Source organism: Bombina bombina, chromosome 7 (assembly GCF_027579735.1).
Source record: "Bombina bombina isolate aBomBom1 chromosome 7, aBomBom1.pri, whole genome shotgun sequence".
Taxonomy (NCBI): domain Eukaryota; kingdom Metazoa; phylum Chordata; class Amphibia; order Anura; family Bombinatoridae; genus Bombina; species Bombina bombina.
The window spans coordinates 446,681,651-446,702,507 of record NC_069505.1 but is presented as its reverse complement, the minus strand read 5'-3'; the positions used below and the strand labels follow the sequence as shown (position 1 = coordinate 446,702,507).

The window sequence follows — 20,857 nt, the reverse complement described above, 5'->3', positions numbered from 1 at the left end:
TAGATATTATTTATAGTAACAGACTGCTACTGTATTATTAATACCAATGCAAATTACAGTTTTTTGTCCAGATGTGAATAAAATAGTTCTAACTGTTGCTAGAGGAGATCCTGCACAACATGAAATAAATGTCCTATTGGGAGTTTGTCCAGGCAACTGTCATGGCAGAAATATTGTTATGTATTCCGATCTGGACCTTTGGCAGCCAAAAGTGGATAGGCCCTCAATTCCCCCACTCCGGTAAATGGGGTATGTGTAATATCCTAACCTGATCACGCAATGGATGAAGTTGACAGATGGCAGTTATACTACAGCCATACTACAATTGCTTAATGAACATTTTTCTGCATTAAAAATAAAGTTATCCTTTATACTTCTGACCATACAAGATTGGCAGCCTGTTCCTAAAAGCAGAGACTACAGGCATTAAATATTTCTTGCGGCCAATGATCTAAGGATGTGACCTTTGAGGCTAATTCCTCTCTCTCTGGCAAGTTTCAATATGCACAGAATCTGAAAATCGTCAATACTACCAGTTCAGGACATAGCTGAGTAGATACTTACCCTAATGAGAAATGTACTACTCCTGTTGCATCAGAACAACACAGAAAATGTGATCCCTATACTGCCAAGTCAGTTTTCACGGAGAGCAGTAGTGTTCCAGCATAAGAGGAGGTTGCTTTGAATGGGAAGGCAGGTTGGGGGCTCGAAGGTGCCATTCGGGGACTTTGTGGACATCTTTTTAGAATCTTCTAACAGGTCAGGAGACCAATAAGATGAGGTCTAATACAGCTCAGATCACACAAAAGTTAGGAGCACCAGCCGGGAGTGAAATATAAAATCATTTAACTTTATTAAGCCATTTAAAAAGCCTGGGGCACAGACTCAATACATGTAAACAAAAAGAAGTCAGCATTTAAAGCAATAGCTGACGCGTTTCGGCGATTGCCATATTCGTAGCTGCTTGCTTCACATCCTAAAACTTACTTTTTAAAACCAAAAGCTGCTTCGCATTGGTTAGCACTCAATTGATAACACTTGTTATTGTATATTAACCATTTCATCTCCTGTCTAAACCTACATTCTATATCTGACGCTTAACCTATAACTCTATTGAACCGCATAAATGAAGCTACAATATTGCCTGCCTAGCAGAGCTGTAATGGGAAACAATGGTTTGCTGTGATGCTATACTCTTAACCATTGAATGTATACACTACAGTGAAGCTAGAATAATGTATGCTAAGTAGAAAGCTCAAATATAGTGTAAAATGTACAAAATGTGCATATAAGTACCGTGGTATATTACCATAGCTGGTGACTTTAACCCAATTGTAACCGAACTTGCATGTCCCTCACTAGACAAAGATAATTAGTTTAAAGGCTAGCCCAATAATAGCCCTTATCCATTTTCCTTTGGGCAACTTTGTTTGGCTAGTATAGTCACCCTCTTAAAGTGCAAAAAATTGTTGTTTTAAACAAAATTGCCAACAATGTGTGTAAAACATCTACTGAACAGTAGAATAAAAGAACTCCCCATCCCAGATCTCCCAAACTATTAGGTAACAATATTATATTCACTGAGCGGGGGGATGGGGGGGGAGAGGGGGGGATTTGTGATGGGGATGAGAGGGGGTGAGGTGGGTTTTAGTGGGGAGGGGTTTATTTGAGAGGGGGAGGGAGGGGGGCTTCTTGTAGACTCTAGATTCCTTAATTTAAGGGGCAGACTAGATCATTATTGCCAGCAATTTATAAGATCATAGTCTGAGTTTAACCCCTTCAGGTATCTGGATTTTAACTTAAAGATCCAGAACACCTCTCTCTTGCCAAGAAGGGCCTCTCAATCCCCTCCCCTATCTGGTAAAACAACTCTCTCTATACAGGTCCATTTGAAGGATTCTGCACTTTTGCTATGTATCTGTGTAAAATGTTGCACTAATGGTGTGCTGGCCATTCCAATTTTTATATTGGATAGATGTTCTCTGATCCTAGACCTTATCTCACGTGCCGTGAGGCCTACATATTGCTTTTCACATACCTTGCAGGTGATCAAATACACCACATAGGCAGACCTACAATTAAGGCAAGAGTACTTCTTGTAAGTCTGGCCTGTTACTGTTGATCTGAAGCTTTCTCCTGTATCCACTTTTTCACATGCTACACATGTTCTATTGTGACAATGGAACATTCCATGTGTGGTTAACCAAGAGGACTCTCTTCTTACTCTTCGGGGCAATTTAGTGGGGGCAATCATGTTGCCAATTGTTTTCCCTCTTTTGTAAGCAAACTTACAGTTCTTAACTGAAAGGTTAGCTAGGCCATCATCAGCCCTCAGGAGAGGGATATGCTTTCTAACAATATCACATATGCCATAGAATTGTTCTGAAAAGTCTGTTATTAATAAGATATTCTCTTTACCTGAGAATGGGTTTCCTATAAACACAAGTGGAAACTGTTTTGCCATTACTCCCTGACAAAGTCATGTCCAAATAATTTATTTGGACTGTATTCGATTCATGGGTAAAACCCAGATTCAAATCCTTTGTATTTAGATAGTTTATGAAAGTGTCATCCTGTTCTCCTTGCCAGATTAATAACAGGTCATCTATAAACCTCTTGTATAGCACAATCCTCGAGCCGAAGGGGTTCCCACCTCCATAGATGCGGCACTGCTCCCACCACCCCATAAAGAGGTTGGCGTAGGATGGGGCAAACTTAGCCCCCATAGCAGTGCCGCAAGTCTGGAGATAGAAAACCCCCCCAAACTCGAAGTAATTGTGCCGCAAGAGAAAATTGGTATCCCGCAAAACAAAATTACAATACTCTTTATTTTCTACATAGTATTTCTCCATATAAAAGGCAACAGCCAATATGCCTTTTTCATGGGGAATTGATGAATAAAGTGTCTTAACGTCAACCGTTAACTACTTATATTCCTTATCCCAAGTTATTTTGGATACTAGATTGAGAATGTGCGTGGAGTCCTTGACCTGGCTACATAGATCTACCACCATGGGTTGCAATATAAGCTCTAACCACTCCGAAAGGTGCTCTAGTAAGGACCCTATACCACTTACTATTGGTCTTCCTGTCACATTTTTTATGGACTTGTGAACTTTCAGGAGGTGGTTGAAAACCGGAGTAACTGGATTTGCCACCAAAAGGTAATCACTGGTCTCCTTGTCAATGAAGCCCCCATGCACCCCATCATCCACCAGATCCTTCAGTTTGTTTTTAAAGATCCTAGTTGGATTATTGTTAAGAATCCTATAATTTTGTGGGTCCTGGAGTTGCCTGAGAGCCTCACCCACAAATGCGGATCTGTCCATTACCACAACTGAGCCTCCTTTGTCGGCTGCCCTTATGACCAAATCACAATTTTTGTTAAAATTTTCCAAAACGTCTCTCTCAGCCTTAGTTAACTTATATTTAGGTTTATCCATTCTGTAAAACAGATTGGTCAAATCCAACTCAACTCTTTTTTGAAATTTCTAAATTATTGGACCCCTACTTTGTATGGGATAAAAATCAGTTTTACATTTTAATTTGGGGAATGGTCGAATATCAGCAGTATCAATTTTATTAGGGTCACTATCCAGTGACTCCAATACTGATAAACTACATAAATCCTGAAAATCTAAGCCTTCTGTTCCTGTACAATCTTTCCTCTGTAACAATAAATTTTCTGATAGACTGAAATCAGTACTGTCAGTTTTATTGAAAAAATGTTTCCTAAGGGTGATCTTCCTAATAAATCAACTCCTACTGGCATTTATTTAGGTACAAAACCCAATCCTAAACTGAGGACCTTAGTCTCCAGATCACTCAAAGAATAAGAGGAGTGGTTTATTACACTGCTCATTGATACCTTGTCTTTTTCTGACCCGCTCTCAGTGTGTAACCTCCTTTGTACACACCACACCTTTTGTGCCTTGCCCCCCCCCGTCTATTCTTGGGGGGGGGGGGGGGGCATGGAAAAAACCTGATTTAATTCTATTTGTTCTGTTGTGTTAGGTGAGTATTCCTCCGGTAATACAATTTCTTGAGTAGTGTATCTAGAAGTATGCATAGGTTGTTTCAATATGGAGATTGGAGGTACAGCAGTTTCTTTGGGTCTAACCACCATTGGTGTTGTTGTGAATAGGGTATATTCTGAGTAGCTGGGGGGATAGATCTAACTACCATTTGTTGTTGTTGTGAATGAGGTATATTCTGAGTTGGTGGAGGGATAGAAACTGGAGGTGGATTGTAAAATCCTTCCTCCCCTGAACTTTCACCTTGTGAATCAGTGTCAAAGTCAGTAAATTGTATACGTCTATTGTGTCTTCCCCTCCTTCTACCTCTACGTCTTCCCCTATTACCTCTACCTTCAGAAAAATTCCTTTGGTTATATTCTTTCCTTTTCTGAAACCTTTCTTTTCTGTTCCATATATATACTGTATTGCTGGAATAATTTAGCTGATCACGAATATACTTATTATGCTTACGTTCCAAAAGTACAGATTTAGCCTCCAAAACAGCATCTCTTAATAACATATCAAACTTAACATAATCACTGTGACCACATCTCTTATTCAGTTCATCCTGTACCAAAACTATTTTAGCAGATACATATTTTATCATTTTCATTTTATAATCAATAAGCAAATTCATGAGCTTAAATGAGCAATCTGTAAGTGTGTGTTATTAGATACTGGTGTAGCCTGTGCCTCCATTTTCCCCTCAAATATTCTGCTCTTTTGAGATCAAGTAGAGACTCTTTCACAACTGTTCAATGCAAGGAGATAAGGCGTGACCTAACGCCTATAATAATTGTAAAGCACAACACAGTTCTCTAAATACAACAGGGGAAGAAGGGATATGTCGGGTGTGTACACAATTTATGATATATAGTTAGGCAAAATTAGTCCACCCACTGCATAACAACAAATATGATGTTGAGGGTGTTTCCCCTAAAACACCCTCACCATTCAGCTCCCTGGGGTTGCACACACATATATCTGCAGGCCAATATTGAAATCCAAAAGCAAATTAACTCACCACTCTGGGATACTGTAAATTCAGAGGCCTTGAAGTCTTGGATGTCTTTCTTGGATGTCTATTGTCTATTCCTTGTTTGAGGGAGAGTTCTTTCTCCAGAGGCATAGGACAGCTATGGGGGCTAAATTTCTCCCTCCTACGCCAACCTATTCATGGGTTGGTGGGAGCTCTCCCACATCTTTGGGGAGCGAAACCCGTTCAGAAAGGAGATAGTGTGGTACAGAAGGTTTATAGATGACCTCCTTTTTATTTGGAAGGGCTCTAGGAAGGATCTTGAGGATTTCATAGAAGGACTCAATCAGAATTCTGTGGGTATCAGCTTTATGTCTGATATACAAGAGCGAGTAGTGAATTTTCTTAGATATCACTTTAATAGGAAACACAGGTCACAGGATAACTACTGAAACCTATCGGAAAACAATCTCAGGCAACTCGCTACTACACGCCTCTAGTTGTCACCCTAGGAGGGTCTTTAGGGGTGTAGCAAGGGGACAGTTCATCCATCTAAAAAGAAACTGCGGGGGTGGAGCCTGGATGAGCATGGTGGCAGACATGTAAAGTGTGAGCTCCTGCTGTAGTTTCAAGAGAAAGTGGGATTATAATTCTCAAAAGCTTGCAGGTCTGTTATAGGACATTAAATACACTTTACAATAGCAGACAGCAACCAAAAATGTGATCAGAAAACTGCAGATAAAGGAATTCAAGCTGGAAAAAGATTTTACAAGCTGCAGGGAAACAAGAAAAAGGAGCTACTCAGAAATGGAGACAGAAAAATCATCTCAGCATCAACAATAACCTGATACATCTCCACTAGAAGTCTGGTAAGCCTATAAACAATATACATGCTTAAGGATGATGAGAATATAACAGTTATAAAACTTTATATAGCCATGTGGGAATAAACTAAGATGGCCACCAGACAGGACTCCTAGCTAGCTGCTGAATATCACACAATGCCTAACAATCTATTTTAAACAGTGCAAAGGGAAATCAATACACAAATAAACCAGGTTGGTTTTAGCACTACATATAGTGATACTTAAGACTGAGGGAAATAAATATTAAGATAAAGCAAGTGTGGAGAAGTCAGTTCATAATCTTAACACAGCAGAGAAATGAAACAGTGACAGTTTGCACTTCTCCCTCATAACTTTTCCCAAGATACAATATAAGCTAAAGGCAACAGAGATTACAACTGGTCTATGTATAAACTTTTTTAAATAAAGGAGGGAAAAAAAAAAAGCTGCAGCATTTAAATTTTAATGAAGATACAGTTTGAGATAACAGCTGCATTTGCCCTCATTAACTAAAGACTTTAAAGGCTGCTTTCTGCATTGTTTGAACTCTGATGACTCTGCATTAACATACAAAAGCAAAGGCAGCACAGTTACTCTAGCACTAGCAATATTCATTGCAACATGGCAACTAAAAGACAAAATAAATTAACTACACCATGTAAATCTGCTGCAGCAAATCTTTTCTTCAAATCATCTAAAAGTGATAAAATAAAGGAAATGGAACCTAACACACAAGATGAGGAGTTAGAACATGAATTGGAACCTCAGCAACATGATTGTGACATTCCTGCTACTAAAGGGGACTTAAGGCACCTAGTCTCCAAAAAAGATATCAATGCAAACTTTAATAAGATGTGGGAAAAAATGGATTCATTTCAAAACACAATAATAAGCAGTCTTGCAGAAATTAAACAAGATATATTGGAGCTTGGAACAAGAGTGGAAACACTAGAAGAAAAGGATGAATCCATAGAAGAAGATATCACTAACATTACACATCAACTGACAGATCAACAACAGGATATAGAAGATATTCTTGAAAAGATGGAAGACTTAGAAAATAGAAGCAGGAGGTGCAACATACGCCTAAAGGGTGTTCCAGAATCAATAACTGCAACAGAACTAAATGAGTATTTAAAACATCTATTTCAAGCCATCACAGGGACATCTGAAGACGGAAAATTTCAAATGGAAAGAGCTCATAGAGCTCTTAGAGCAAAACCAAAGGAGGGGGAACCTCCAAGAGATATAATATCTAAATTATCCCACTTTCAAGAAAAGGAGGAGATAATGGCGGCAGCTAGGAAGAATCCGACTTTTAAATTCAAAGGATCTGTAATACAATTCTACCAAGACTTATGTCTCAGAACTTTACAGAAACGCTCAGCACTACGTCCCCTAACACAATTGCTACGGAAGAATCAAATAGCGTATCGATGGGGATTCCCCTTCGCACTTCATATATTCCAGGATGGTAAAACAACCACAGTGAAAGTCAAAGAGGATATCTTAGAGGCCTGCCAACTTCTCAAATTAGAATGTCCAGAAATGCGGGAAAGTCAGCCAGACACCAGAAGAAGACCACGCGGACAACAACAAAGCATCTCTCAAACAGAGAAGTGGTCTAAAGTTCCAAAGAAGAAACAAAGACCCTGAATCATGGAGTAGACAGTGACCGAGGCTGGGATTTTTTTTTCTTTGCCTTCTTTTGGTGCATCCTTAGAAGAGCGCTACTCCCTGATCTCTTGGACTATACCCTACATGTGTCCCTCATAATATTGGCAGAGGATACTGGATACAGATGAGTATATAAATGTCAATCTACAAAACTAACTTTGCTTGGGATATATTGATGGACATAAAGATGTAAAATTTATGTTATATATAATCATTGGTTACTTGTGATGGAGGATAAGCAGATTAAGTCCAACATTCACATAAGATCTGGGCAATATCTTTGCCGTATGCCACTACAACCCGCTCCTTAGACCATATATATAATTCCCACTTTCAATAAATTTAAGTTGTTAGTAACTCTATATATTAAGAAACTACTATCCCGACATTATGGTTAGAACTATGCAAATATGCTACAGGGAAAAACAATGTTATAAGATTCAAATGTTTATTGTTGTTTGTTTTTCGTTTATTTCAATTTATTTTATGTACCGTCGAGCAGGTGAGACGAAAGTTTCTCCATCAGGAAAAGTTATACAGGAGAGCAGAGGATTTCATAACATTGCAAGTGAAGATATTGGTCAGCTACAGGTAGAGAAGGGGAGGGGAACTGACTCATGACTCCCAAGATAAGAATAATCTCACATAATGTAAGGGGGTTAAATACGGATAATAAAAGAAAAACAGCAATTACACAGTATCACAACCTAAATGCTAATATTATATTCTTGCAAGAAACCCATTTTACAAATAATCAAATACCCAAATATTGGAGTAGATATTTCACGCAACAATACCACTCCACAACTGACAAAAAAAAGAGAGGAGTGTCAATACTTATACATGATGCACTTAACTTTATCAAAGAAGAAGTGCTGACAGATAAAGAGGGCAGGTATCTTATAGTGAGAGGACGTATGCTAGACACCTCGCTTACACTTTGCAATATATACGCACCCAATGAACAACAGCACAACTTTTTTCACCACTTATCACACCTACTGACACAATGGTCACAATCAAAAATCATATTAGCCGGAGACTTTAATATTAATCTGAAAACACACAAAGTAGATACACCCCACAAACTCACTAATAAACAAACCAGACATAATTCCATCTCTAAAAATATTAAGAATATCTTAGAATCTCATAATGTGATAGATACCTGGGTAACGTTATATGGGCAGACGAATGACCATACTTACTACTCCCCAGCACACAAAATTTATACCAAATTAGATTATATATTTATTAGTCAGATTCTACTCCCCAGTTTACACAGCTCCACAATTCATGCATGTGTCTGGTCAGACCATTCTATTATCCAGATACAATTAGAGGGACTGGTCAATGTGGACAGACAAAGGTCATGGACTTATGATCCAAATTTATTGAAAAAACCTGAATTATATGACAAAATTATGCATAACTTGACAGAATACTGGAAGATAAACACAACCCCAGAAACCACCCCAACAATCACGTGGGCTGCTCACAAACCATTCATAAGAGGTTTATTGATAAAGGAAAAAGCTCTATACACAAAAAAAGTTAAGGCTCACATAGAGATACTCCAACAGGAAATAGAAACGCTTGAAATCCAACATAGAAGCACACTAACCTCAGATATTTTCAATAAACTTACACATAAGCGACAAACACTAGCTAAGATTTTAAATGAGAACTCCCTCAGAGCTATGCATAAGTTGAAGGCACATTACTTTATATATGCTAATAAGCCAGATAGATTTCTAGCTCACAAACTAAGGGAAAGGACGAAAAATCTAACTATACAACAACTACAAAAAGAAGACGGGACGCTAATATATCACCCTCAAGACATAACGGACTGCTTTGCACAATATTATGAATCTCTTTATGACGGGAAAAAAGTTCAACATACTACTCAGACAAAAACGCTTAGACACCATTTTCTGCAAAAGGCTAAACTCCCGAAACTTAATGCTACAGACATGGAAGCCTTAAACACAGAAATAACAATAAACGAAATTGCCCTAGCAATAAAAGATCTTAAAATAGGCAAGGCGGCGGGTCCTGACGGGTTCTCAGGTGAATATTATAAAGTATTTAAAAAATGTCTGGTCCCCCACTTGCACAAATTCTGCAATGACATCATGCAGGGTACCTGTATCCCACAGGACATATTGCAGGCCAAAATAGTGGTTATACCCAAACCAGGAAGGAATCCCAAAAAATACCAAAACTATAGGCCGATCTCATTGATTAACCAAGATTTAAAAATTTTTACAAAAATTTTAGCAAATAGACTCAAATTATATCTACCCTCATTGATACATCCCGACCAGGTAGGATTCATAAAAGAAAGGGAAGCCCCAGATAATGTGAGACGAACGGTGTCTCTGGTGGAGTACTTGGTGGGGACAAAAACGCCTTCTCTGCTCCTATCTCTGGACGCAGAGAAGGCGTTTGATAGGGTCGACTGGGAATATATGTTTGAGACACTAACATTCATGGGTTTCAAAGGACAATTCATGACGGCTATCAAAAACCTGTATTCAGACCCAACAGCAACTATCAGAGCAACGGGCCATCAGTCTAGGCCAATTAAAATATTAAATGGGACACGTCAGGGCTGCCCGCTATCTCCTCTATTATTTGCACTAAGCATAGAACCTTTAGCGGCCTACATCAGGGGAGCAAAAGACATTACCGGAGTAAAAATTAACAAAGAAGAATATAAACTCACCTTATTTGCGGATGACATTTTGCTTACATTGACGAAACCTTTAAGATCACTTCCTCATCTATATCAAGTCATTGATGAATTTTCAAAAATCTCAGGCTTCAAAATAAATTCAGATAAGTGTGAGGCTATACCACTGACACTACCACTACATACTCGTAAGTTGATAGAAGCGAATTTTGACTTTAAGTGGGCTAAAAAATATATCAAATACTTGGGAGTTAACATAACAAACACACTAGAGGGACTCTATAAGGCAAACTATACTGAGATCTTTAAGACCGTAAGAAGGGATTTGGGTAGATGGAGGAGGGGGTGTTTCTCCTGGTATGGCAGATTATCGATTATAAAGATGAATATTCTACCGAGAATATTATATCTCTTCAGAGCATTACCAATCAAAGTACCGCAAAGAGAGCTAGCAGATCTCCAGATGGACCTAATTAGGTTCCTACGAGGACCCAAAACAGCTAGAATAGCCTCCCAACTATTAAAACAACACAAACAGTTGGGGGGAGTGGGGGTGCCCAATTTGCTAGACTACTATCAGGCAGCTAGGTTATCACAAATTACGCTGATAAGCAAAAACTGTCGAGAAATAACTTGGACTAGACTAGAGGCAGACTTAGCTGGGGTGAATGATCCAGCCACGATTGTTTGGAATACCTCAAACACTACAAACAAAACACTATACAAACTCAAGGTGACAGAGGAGTCCAAGCATATGTGGAAATACCTCACATCTTCTCTAGGCCTCATACCCAAGGGTACTAAGATAATACCACTGGGTGCTATACTTCCTGCAGAATTTCAAACACTAATATGTAAGTGGGAAAATAAGGGCCTCTACAGAGTTGCAGACTTTTTAGATAAAGGTAAAATGCTCACATACACCCAACTGAAAGATAAACTTCAGCCGGACACCTTACATTGGTTCCTATATCTTCAGATATCCACCACAATATACAAATACAGACAAAACAAACCATTAAACCCATACACTACAACAGAATGCATTATTGCAACCCCAGGTAGAAATAAAAAACTAATATCACAACTGTACTTGGCAATACAAGATGCAAAAAAAGGCTCCAAATTGCCGCTTCATGAGAATTGGGAAAGAGACTTAGGTGAAACATATGATGATGACAGATGGACACAAATACTTTCTAGGATTAGCAAGGGGCTGATATGCGCAGACCTTATCGAAAATTCTATTAAAACATCTTACAGGTGGTATCTTACACCCATAAGAACTGCACATTATACATTGCAGAAAAGTAGACTCTGTTACAGAGGCTGTGCAGAAATTGGAAATTATATGCATATGTGGTGGGAATGTGGGGAGATTAAACAAATTTGGAACAAACTTTCTAAATTGATAAGTATCCTATTAGATAAATCTATGACGCTAACGGCGGCGCAGGCCCTCTTGCATGTTTCAGATGAATCCTTAAACTTAGCTACCAATATATTCATAAATATACTTTGTACAACCACAAGGATATGTATAGCCAAACACTGGAGAACAGGTTCACCAACGTGGTCAGAAGTGATTAACAGGTTAGATAATATATATGCTATGTCAGAATCTGCCTCTTGGTTGCAGGATACAACAACACATTTCCAAAAGATTTGGGTCCACTGGATCATGAACAGAGATAGAAGTGAGATAAGGGAAATTTAAGTCTTTCAAGAGTTATAACACGATAGGGGATCTCTCCTAAACTTATTACCACTAAGTCTTTTATGGGGAACTTATATACATCTTAGATACAATTTGATGGTTCTCTCTCTGCTCGACGGGAAAGGTTATACAGTTATGAGTTTATTGTTTTACAGTTTCAAAAGTTTATGTTTAATGTTTATAATTATTAAAATAAAAGGAAAACACATTAGAAAAGGGAGGGGAAGGAAGACTATAGATAATTTCGTTCCTACTTCAGGAAAATAAGCAGGACCTCATATATTTCCTATGCCTGAAGGCAACTTCAGTAGGTGGGAGCTTTTCCTAGGACTCTATGGACTTTCAGAGATTTCAGTAATGGTGGAGATACATTGGGAAAGCCGGATGGATATACTAATTGCTGAAAGAAGTTGTTTCATCCTCCAACTCATTTTCATGTTGTTTGAGACAGATATATGGAATTATAAAACTTTATCGAACAGAATAAGAGGTCCTGAGACTGTAACAATGAATATAAATATGTTTATCTGAACTAGGGGCATGATGTATTAGATATGTCTCTTGTCTTCCTTTTTGACAATAAAGATTATTTCAACTAAAAAGAAACTGCACCAGTTACAGTACATACGAGAAGCAAGCGGATGACCTGTCAAATAGGCTTCTAGAGAGGGGCTACCAGAGGTCCACTGTTACCAAGGAAAGGAAGACAGTCACTAAGGTCCCCAGGAGTGACCTTTTAAAGCAGAACAACAAGAGAGCAGAACAGACCTCTCACAAAAAAATTTACTTTTATGACAGAATACTCTAAACAGTATTCACAGATCTGTCACATAATTAGGAGTAAATGTTCAACTCCTACTGGCAGACAATGCTCTAAAAGAAACTGTAACAGATAGTATCAGGTTTGCCTACAAAAGAAATAGAACTATAGGAAACATGATAGCCCCAACGAGATTAAGGAAAGAACAATTGGATGGATCATCCTGGTTGAGACTAAATGGCAATTATTTAGCCTGCAAAGCCTGTGAAAGAGTAACTGTTGGGGATTCTTTTAATTCCCTTGTCACAGGAGAGAACTTTCGAAAAAGTTCTTGCTTGAACTGTTGCTCTAGTTTTGTGGTGTACTTGATTTCATACACACATTGTGCCTTACAGTACGTAGGTCTTACGACCAGGGAGGCAAGAGTAAGGATCAAGGAGCATCTATCCGATATTAGGGCAGGTGTTCTGAAAACCCCTCTGATAAAACATTTTTCAGTCGAACACCAGAAAGATTTGAGGGTTTTTTCATGGACTATTATAGAGAAAGTGCCCTTTCAAACAAGAGGGGAGGATAGAACCCGTAAATTGGGGGAACGAGAGGCCTTCTGGATCTTTCAGTTAAAAACGAGAGTTCCAGAGGGTCTCAACTCTGAATTTGATCTCATAAACTTCTGGTAGCTCAAACCAATATAGAGAAAAGGGAGAATCCCAAAGCTAATTCAGGGAGAGTGTAGTGTACAAACCTGTAAGTATTTCAGCCACTAATACCCTGTGCGGACACTAGATAGCATAGAAGTGTATAGCCTACACTAATTTTATCCCCACCCACCCCCTTCCCTCCCTAAACCAACATTTATATAATGCTATAGTTGAGTACAATATTCTAGGCACAAACTTAGGCTTCTAACTATATTAAAAAGTATGTAAGCTTAGACACTAGCACCATAGATCTAGAAGTATCTAGTCTACCATATAACACAGCTAAATTTGGAGGTAGCAGCAGTGTAGGCATCCTTAGCTTTTAATTACACTTTATTTATTAGGAATCAAAGAAGTGCTTCACTTGACAAGTGTACGGAAACTGCAAGCTATAGAGGCCCCAGAAATGTAGAAGAGTTAATGCTTCCTGAGACAGCTGGAAGTTTGTAAAAGCACTAAAGTGCAAGGGGACTATTTCCAGGCACTCATCCAGCGCAGTTAGGATGACAGGATTAGTGCAGTTTAGGACAACGCTGACAGGTTAAGTGAGTGTTTATTGATTGGCCAAACCACTCGACATTTGACGAATGGGAGCCTGTCCAGTCACATGGTCATGCGTCATCAAAGGGGCGGTCCTTTGACCCAAGTCCTCTGCTTAGCTAGGATAACATATGGCAGCCTCCTCAATACGTAATAGCATGTCACCTGAAGGGGCGGTCCTGTGTTTTGACTGTATAACACAGTTAGCGTGACATGTCCGCTTAGGATAGGTTACATAAAGGAAATGGGAGGTTTCTTGACCGGGCTTGTAAACATTGCTAAATACGGAGAAATGCAAGCTCAGGATCAGTATTATTGTGGCATATTGTGACAGTTGCTGCCTAAGTAGCAAAAACGGAATGTTTAAATACAAATGTGATAGGACATCCAACACTAACAAGAATTGTCTCACTACATAGATTAATATTAATGTTAAACATTTGCTTAACTTGTGTTCCACTGTTAGCAGCCTATTAAAGATTGAAGGTGAATGGAAACATTTATGTGATTGGTGCAAAGAAAATAAGGGTGTGTATGCCCCTAACCAATGATAGAGCAGATGAGTGGTTTTAAACTGGAAAGTAGCTAACAGTTTTAAGCAGGCTAGGAGTAAGGCAGTAGCCAAAACCGGTCACACTTTTTTTTTATCTGTTATAATATATTTTTCTAATCTGTATTCTTACCCAGGGGTTATGGAACCCTATTGAAACTTAATAAAGCATTTATATTTTACCCATTGTTCTGGTGCTCCTGCATTATCCTTTTGCAACACAGTTCTCTCCCTGCTTATTTACAGTGTCCTTGGAAGTGAGTAAAAAGCTAGCAATAAAGCAGGTAGTCAGAGGTTATGTTAGTACATGCTTACCCCCGTTCCTATATCCATCTGCTTGAGTAGCGAAGTATACCTCCGGTGCGATGGGGCTCACTCAGACCGTCCGCTGATGTAGTTGCACCAGCTCTAAATGCCCTCAGGAACTGATAGCCAGTTGCGCCACCTTACTCTGTATACCTTTGCTCCGACTCACGAGAAGCTACAATGACCTCCTTGGGATAGACCCAGAAGTATTTACTTAGTCCGTCCTTCCACTTCTGATAGGATGTTCGGTCTGCTCCTCCGTTTCACCAGGGGTGTGTGAGTTATCCACCAATCGTCCTGCGTCCCCAAGAAACAGCTCCTGTCAACCACGGAGCGGGGAATGTTTACCCTCCCAACCGGCTGTGCTGCACTCCAATAGGTCAAAGTATACTGATCACACAAAAGTTAGGAGCACCAGCCGGGAGTGAAATATAAAATCATGAAACTTTATTAAGCCATTTAAAAAGCCTGGGGCACAGACTCAATACATGTAAACAAAAAGAAGACAGCATTTAAAGCAATAGCTGATGCGTTTTGGCGATTGCCATATTCGTAGCTGCTTGCTTAACATCCTAAAACTTACTATTTAAAACCAGAAGCAGCTCAATCAACCTCAGTTAAGTCAACCCCAGTACCACCAAGCAATCATTTTGTAAGCTGTGACATTACTCTGGATGCATTACAGATTAAGGCTTTTCCTCATGGAAACCTGCTACATAATTTATTAGTAGCCCAGAATATAGCGATTAAAGAATTGCAGCACTCAAATTGGGACCCTGGAGGTTTACTAGACACAGACCCTGGCTGGAGCATATTTGCACAATAGAGTCCATATAGACTCCTCTGCTCTATCTTGTCAACCGCAATAATTACAGACCATTTTGTAGAGTAATTGTTCCTATGTAGCTTCTTGCTTAGGAAGTTTGTTCTAATTATACAGCTAGATAGTTATTGAGACCTTCTACTTAGCTTGCACTCCACATTTAAGGGTAGATTTATTAAGCAGCGGATGCTGCAATCTACCCCCAAAGTTTCTGGCTCGCCGGAAATGGAAGTTAGGAAGCATTGGTTGTAAGATACGATTGGGATAATTGACACCCTCTGTTAGCGGCCGATTGACCGATTGTGCAGGGGACAGCATTGCACAAGCATCTCACCAAAAATGCTTGTACAATGTTAAATGCAGACAGTGTATACTGTCGGCATTTAGCAATGTTGGGCAGACATGATTGGCTACAGCGAATCATGTCCGCCCACGATTTGTTAAATTGGCCCCTTAGTCATTACTAGTAGTTATGGTGGTCATTAAAGCTTACGGTACTGTCTAAATACTCATTGATTAATATGCAGAATATAGATAGTGGTCAACTATTTTCTTTCTTTAGGTGGTGATAGTCCACAATTTTTTACTTGTAGGAATTCATCTTCTGGCCATCAGGAGGAGGCAAAGACACTGCACATCAGAGCTTTAAGTATCCCTCCTACTTCCCTCCTAGTAGTTCTTTGCCTCATCAAGGACAGAGGTGCTCAGGCTTTATTGAAGAATTACAGGGATAATAATCCCAGATTATCCCTCAATGGATAGTTCCTGGATGAGAGGGACATAGGAGAGTACTGGCTGTGCAATGTAAATCTTCTCTATGAAGTTGTGGTCACAAGCTTGCCACAGTTGTCACTAGGACAGTTCCTTTACCCTCCTCCATCTTGGGATCATGCCTGGGTAAGATCAGTGCATTGGACATTCACTAGGTAAGTACCTCTTTCATCCACATAGTGCAAGCTATCAGTAGGTACACAGGTCAGTGTATTGCATAGTCATTTACAGCAACTCACAATGATGGCAGCTATTACAGCAGCGTTCCTTTGGTGTGCATCATTTTACTGTAACTGTACAGCATTATTTCAGTGATGTGCATCTAGTAACTGTACTGCAGTGTTTGCAGGGCTTGACAATATAGATTGTATTATTTTTGTGTTTTTGTGCTGGCCATTGCCACTTTTAGTTGCCACTTTAAATCTCATTGCTAATGGACTGAGAGGAACAGATACCGACTGAAGGCGTGTGCACAAGCTAGCTCAGATCTGTGGACTGGTGAGGATTGCTTTTTTTACCATAGCTTTGGTTAGAGGTTTCTCACTAAACCAGCATTGCCACTTTAAGACTCCCTGGCCCAGTTTTACATTATTCTATGTGTTCTTCTCTGCTAGCAGTCTCAGAGGAGCAGATCTGGCTCAGTATGGACAAGTAGAACCTCACAGCAGACTACTTACATAGCACAGCGTTGGGGAAGGGCGGAGTTAAAGGGATAGTATAGTTAAAATTAAACTTTCATGATTCGATAGAAGATGCAATTTTAAACAACTTTCTAATTTGCTCCTGTTATCAATTGTTCTTCGTTCTCTTGCTATCTTTATTTAAATGTAACCTTAGGAGCCGGACCATTTTTGGTTCAGCACCTGGGTAGCGCTTGCTGACTGGAGGCCAAGCGCTACCCAGGTGCTGAACCAAAAAAGGGTCGGCTCCTAAGCTTACATTCTTGCTTTTTCAAATAAAGGTACCAAGAGTAGAAGAAAAATGTATAATATGAGTAAATTAGAGAGCTTAATTATTAAAATTGCTGCTCTATCTGAATCATGAAAGTTACATTTTTTTTATTTATTTTTTAAATAAAGTTTTTTATTGAGGTATCAATGTTAAACATACAAGCATCTAGAAAATACGTTCGTCTCATTTGGTTACAGAGGGGGGACGGAAGACATCTTAATGACATGCGCATGATATGAATAAAAAAAAAGGCAAAATGAACAGTGATCAACAAATAATTCTTTGAAAACCTAAACAGTAAAACATTAACAAATGGCGAAAGCCTTGGTTACCTAATTTTACATCTGGACTGTGTTAAAATGGGTTTAGTATAACTAAAATGATTCTTTGCTGTGCGTCCTGGCCTGAAGGGTGCAAGTATAACCTTTGAAAAAAATTACTTTAACCTGATATGCAGCGGACCACCAAGAAAACTGGGAACATGAAACAAGTTAGGATCTAGAAAGTAACTGGGAGGAGCCCAACTGGGACGAACTGTGTCCAACTGCAGGAGCTTCAATTACCTAGCTACGGTCAGGCAGGCGGAGAGAAAAGAATGAAAGTTTAATTTTGACTTGACTATTCCTTTAAACTGTTTTCCTGCCACAGCTTCTGGGTTTGCTTGTATTTCCTCACAGCCCCTCCTCACTCTGGAGGTTGACATTGTCCTTGCAGCAGAGCAATTGAATGGGAGGGGGTAAGATCACCCTACGCTTGAGCTAAGGGGGGTAATCATAACTTGCTCACCTATGGGCATCATATATTTAGTGGTTTACCTCAGTTTACAGTGCATACAATTTCCCACATTCACTTCAGGGGAGAGGCCTGAGTTTTGGCCTCAGATACTATACACAAGTGTTTATTTTTACACTTACGGTGTCCCATTTTATGTATTTTAGGCGCATTGTTCTGTATGCATTGTAATTGAGGAGCATTGTTCTGTATGCACAGTAATTTAGGCGCATTGTTCTGTATTTACTGTAATTGAAGCGCATTGTTCTGTATGCACTGTAATTGAGTCGCATTGTTCTGTATGCACTGTAATTTAGGCGCATTGTTCTGTATGCATTGTAATTTAGGCGCATTGTTCTGTATGCACTGTAATCTAGGTGCATTGTTCTGTATGGACTGTAATTTAGGTGCATTGTTCTGTATGCACTGTAATTTAGGCACATTGTAATTTAGGTGCATTGTTCTGTATGCACTGTAATTTAGGTGCATTGTTCTGTATGCACTGTAATTTAGGCGCATTGTTCTGTATGCACTGTAATTTAGGCGCATTGTTCTGTATGCACTGTAATTTAGGCGCATTCTTCTGTATGCACTGTAATCTAGGTGCATTCTTCTGTATGCACTGTAATCTAGGTGCATTGTTCTGTATGCCCTGTAATTTAAGTGCATTGTTCTGTATGCACTGTAATTTAGGCTCATTGTTCTGTATGCACTGCAATCTAGGCGCATTGTTCTGTATGCACTGTAATCTAGGCACATTGTTCTGTATGCAATGTAATTTATGCGCAATGTTCTGTATGCACTGTAATTTAGACGCATTGTTCTGTATGCACTGTAATCTAGGCGCATTGTTCTGTATGCACTGTAATTTAGGTGCATTGTTCTGTATGCACTGTAATTTAGGCACATTGTTCTGTATGCACTGTAATTTAGGCACATTGTTCTGTATGCACTGTAATTTAGGTGCATTGTTCTGTATGCACTGTAATTTAGGCGCATTGTTCTGTATGCACTGTAAATTAGGTGCATTGTTCTGTATGCACTGTAATTTAGGCACATTGTTCTGTATGCACTGTAATTTAGGCACATTGTTCTGTATGCACTGTAATTTAGGCGCATTGTTCTGTATGCACTGTAATTTAGGTGCATTGTTCTGTATGCACTGTAATTTAGGTGCATTGTTCTGTATGCACTGTAATTTAGGCGCATTGTTCTGTATGCACTGTAAATTAGGTGCATTGTTCTGTATGCACTGTAATTTAGGCGCATTGTTCTGTATGCACTGTAAATTAGGTGCATTGTTCTGTATGCACTGTAATTTAGGTGCATTGTTCTGTAAGAACTGTAATTAAGGCAATACTGTACATGGCCACTTGCACTTTAGGTTTGTGTGCATTACCCAATATACACAGTAAGTTTGCCAGACATAAAAATAACTTGCCACAGTATTCTTGCACAGAATATATTATCATTTTTAGAGTCTAAAGGTGTACACTTTGGGGCCGATTTATCAAGTGTTTGGCGGACATAAATAAATACCGACAGTATACGCTGCTGCATTTATCAATGCACAAGCAGTTCTGGTAAACTGCTTGTGCAATGCCACCCCCTGCAGATTCGCAGCCAATCATTTGCTAGCAGGGTGTGTCAATCAACCCGATCTTATTCGATCGGGCGGATTGCTTTCCATCACCTCAGAGGTGGTGGACGAGTTTAGGAACAGCGTTCTTAAGAACGCTGTTTCTTAATTCCTGATTCCGGTGAGCCGGAATTAAAAGCATTGGGCCGATTGACCGCTTGGTAAATCGGCCCCTTAGTATGAACGCATTTCTGTAATTTGCTGCTGTGTTCTAACTGCTCCATTTATTTTTTGCACCTAAATTCTGGTATATTTATTTGGCATTAGGTACTTTACTTATAATAGAACAGACTGCCTATAAAGCTGCCTATACAGGGTTTTATTTTCCCAGTAACATAACTGCATACCTTGCAAATGCAGCTGGCAGTACTTGGTCAAGTTCTGGGTTACAGTCTAAAGGACCAATTTATCATAGTGTGAGTGGACATGATACGATGTAGCTTATCATATCCCCCACACATCGATAAATGCCGACAGCATACGCTGTCGGCATTTATCATTGCACCAACAGATCTTTTGAACTGCTTGTGCAATGCTGCCCCCTGCAGATTCTCGGCCACTAGCAGGGGGTGTCAATCAACCCGATCCTATTCGATCGGGTTGATTTCTGTCCGCGGCCTCAGAGCAGGCGGACAAGTTATGGAGCAGCAGTCTTTAGACCACTGTTTTATAACTTCTGTTTCTGGCGGAAGGCTAGCGTGGAAACAGGGGCATCAAGCTTCATACGGAGCTTGATAAATCGGCCCTTAAATGTCTGACTACTATTGCTCTTTTCTTTTATAACGTAAGGGAAAAACCAATGGCACTACTAATGTGTATACATAAACTCTTAATCCCTTATAGAAGTTCCCAGTAGAGAGTCTGGGTTCGGGGTATAGGTGCTGTGTATTGAGTTAGATTGGAACTAGAAAAGTAAGAGGGATAACCTCCCAAATATATATACACGCATATATGTGTATTTGTGTATATATGCACATATGCATACATACATATATACATAATACAAGTAAACAACTATATATAACAAAGATGTCATCCAAATGGGAACAGGACAGACAGTCAAGATACCAAAAAAAAAGAGGGGCAGATTTAAGTTTTCCATCTGCTACAATACTC

At 39.4% G+C, this 20,857-nt stretch overlaps 1 protein-coding gene across 2 annotated transcripts in view; it reads left to right on the top strand.

Annotated features, from left to right (window-relative positions):
• Positions 1-20,857, top strand: part of CHADL (chondroadherin like) — a 201,172-nt gene that overhangs the window by 160,081 nt on the left and 20,234 nt on the right. The gene's annotated exons all lie outside the window — the stretch shown is intronic.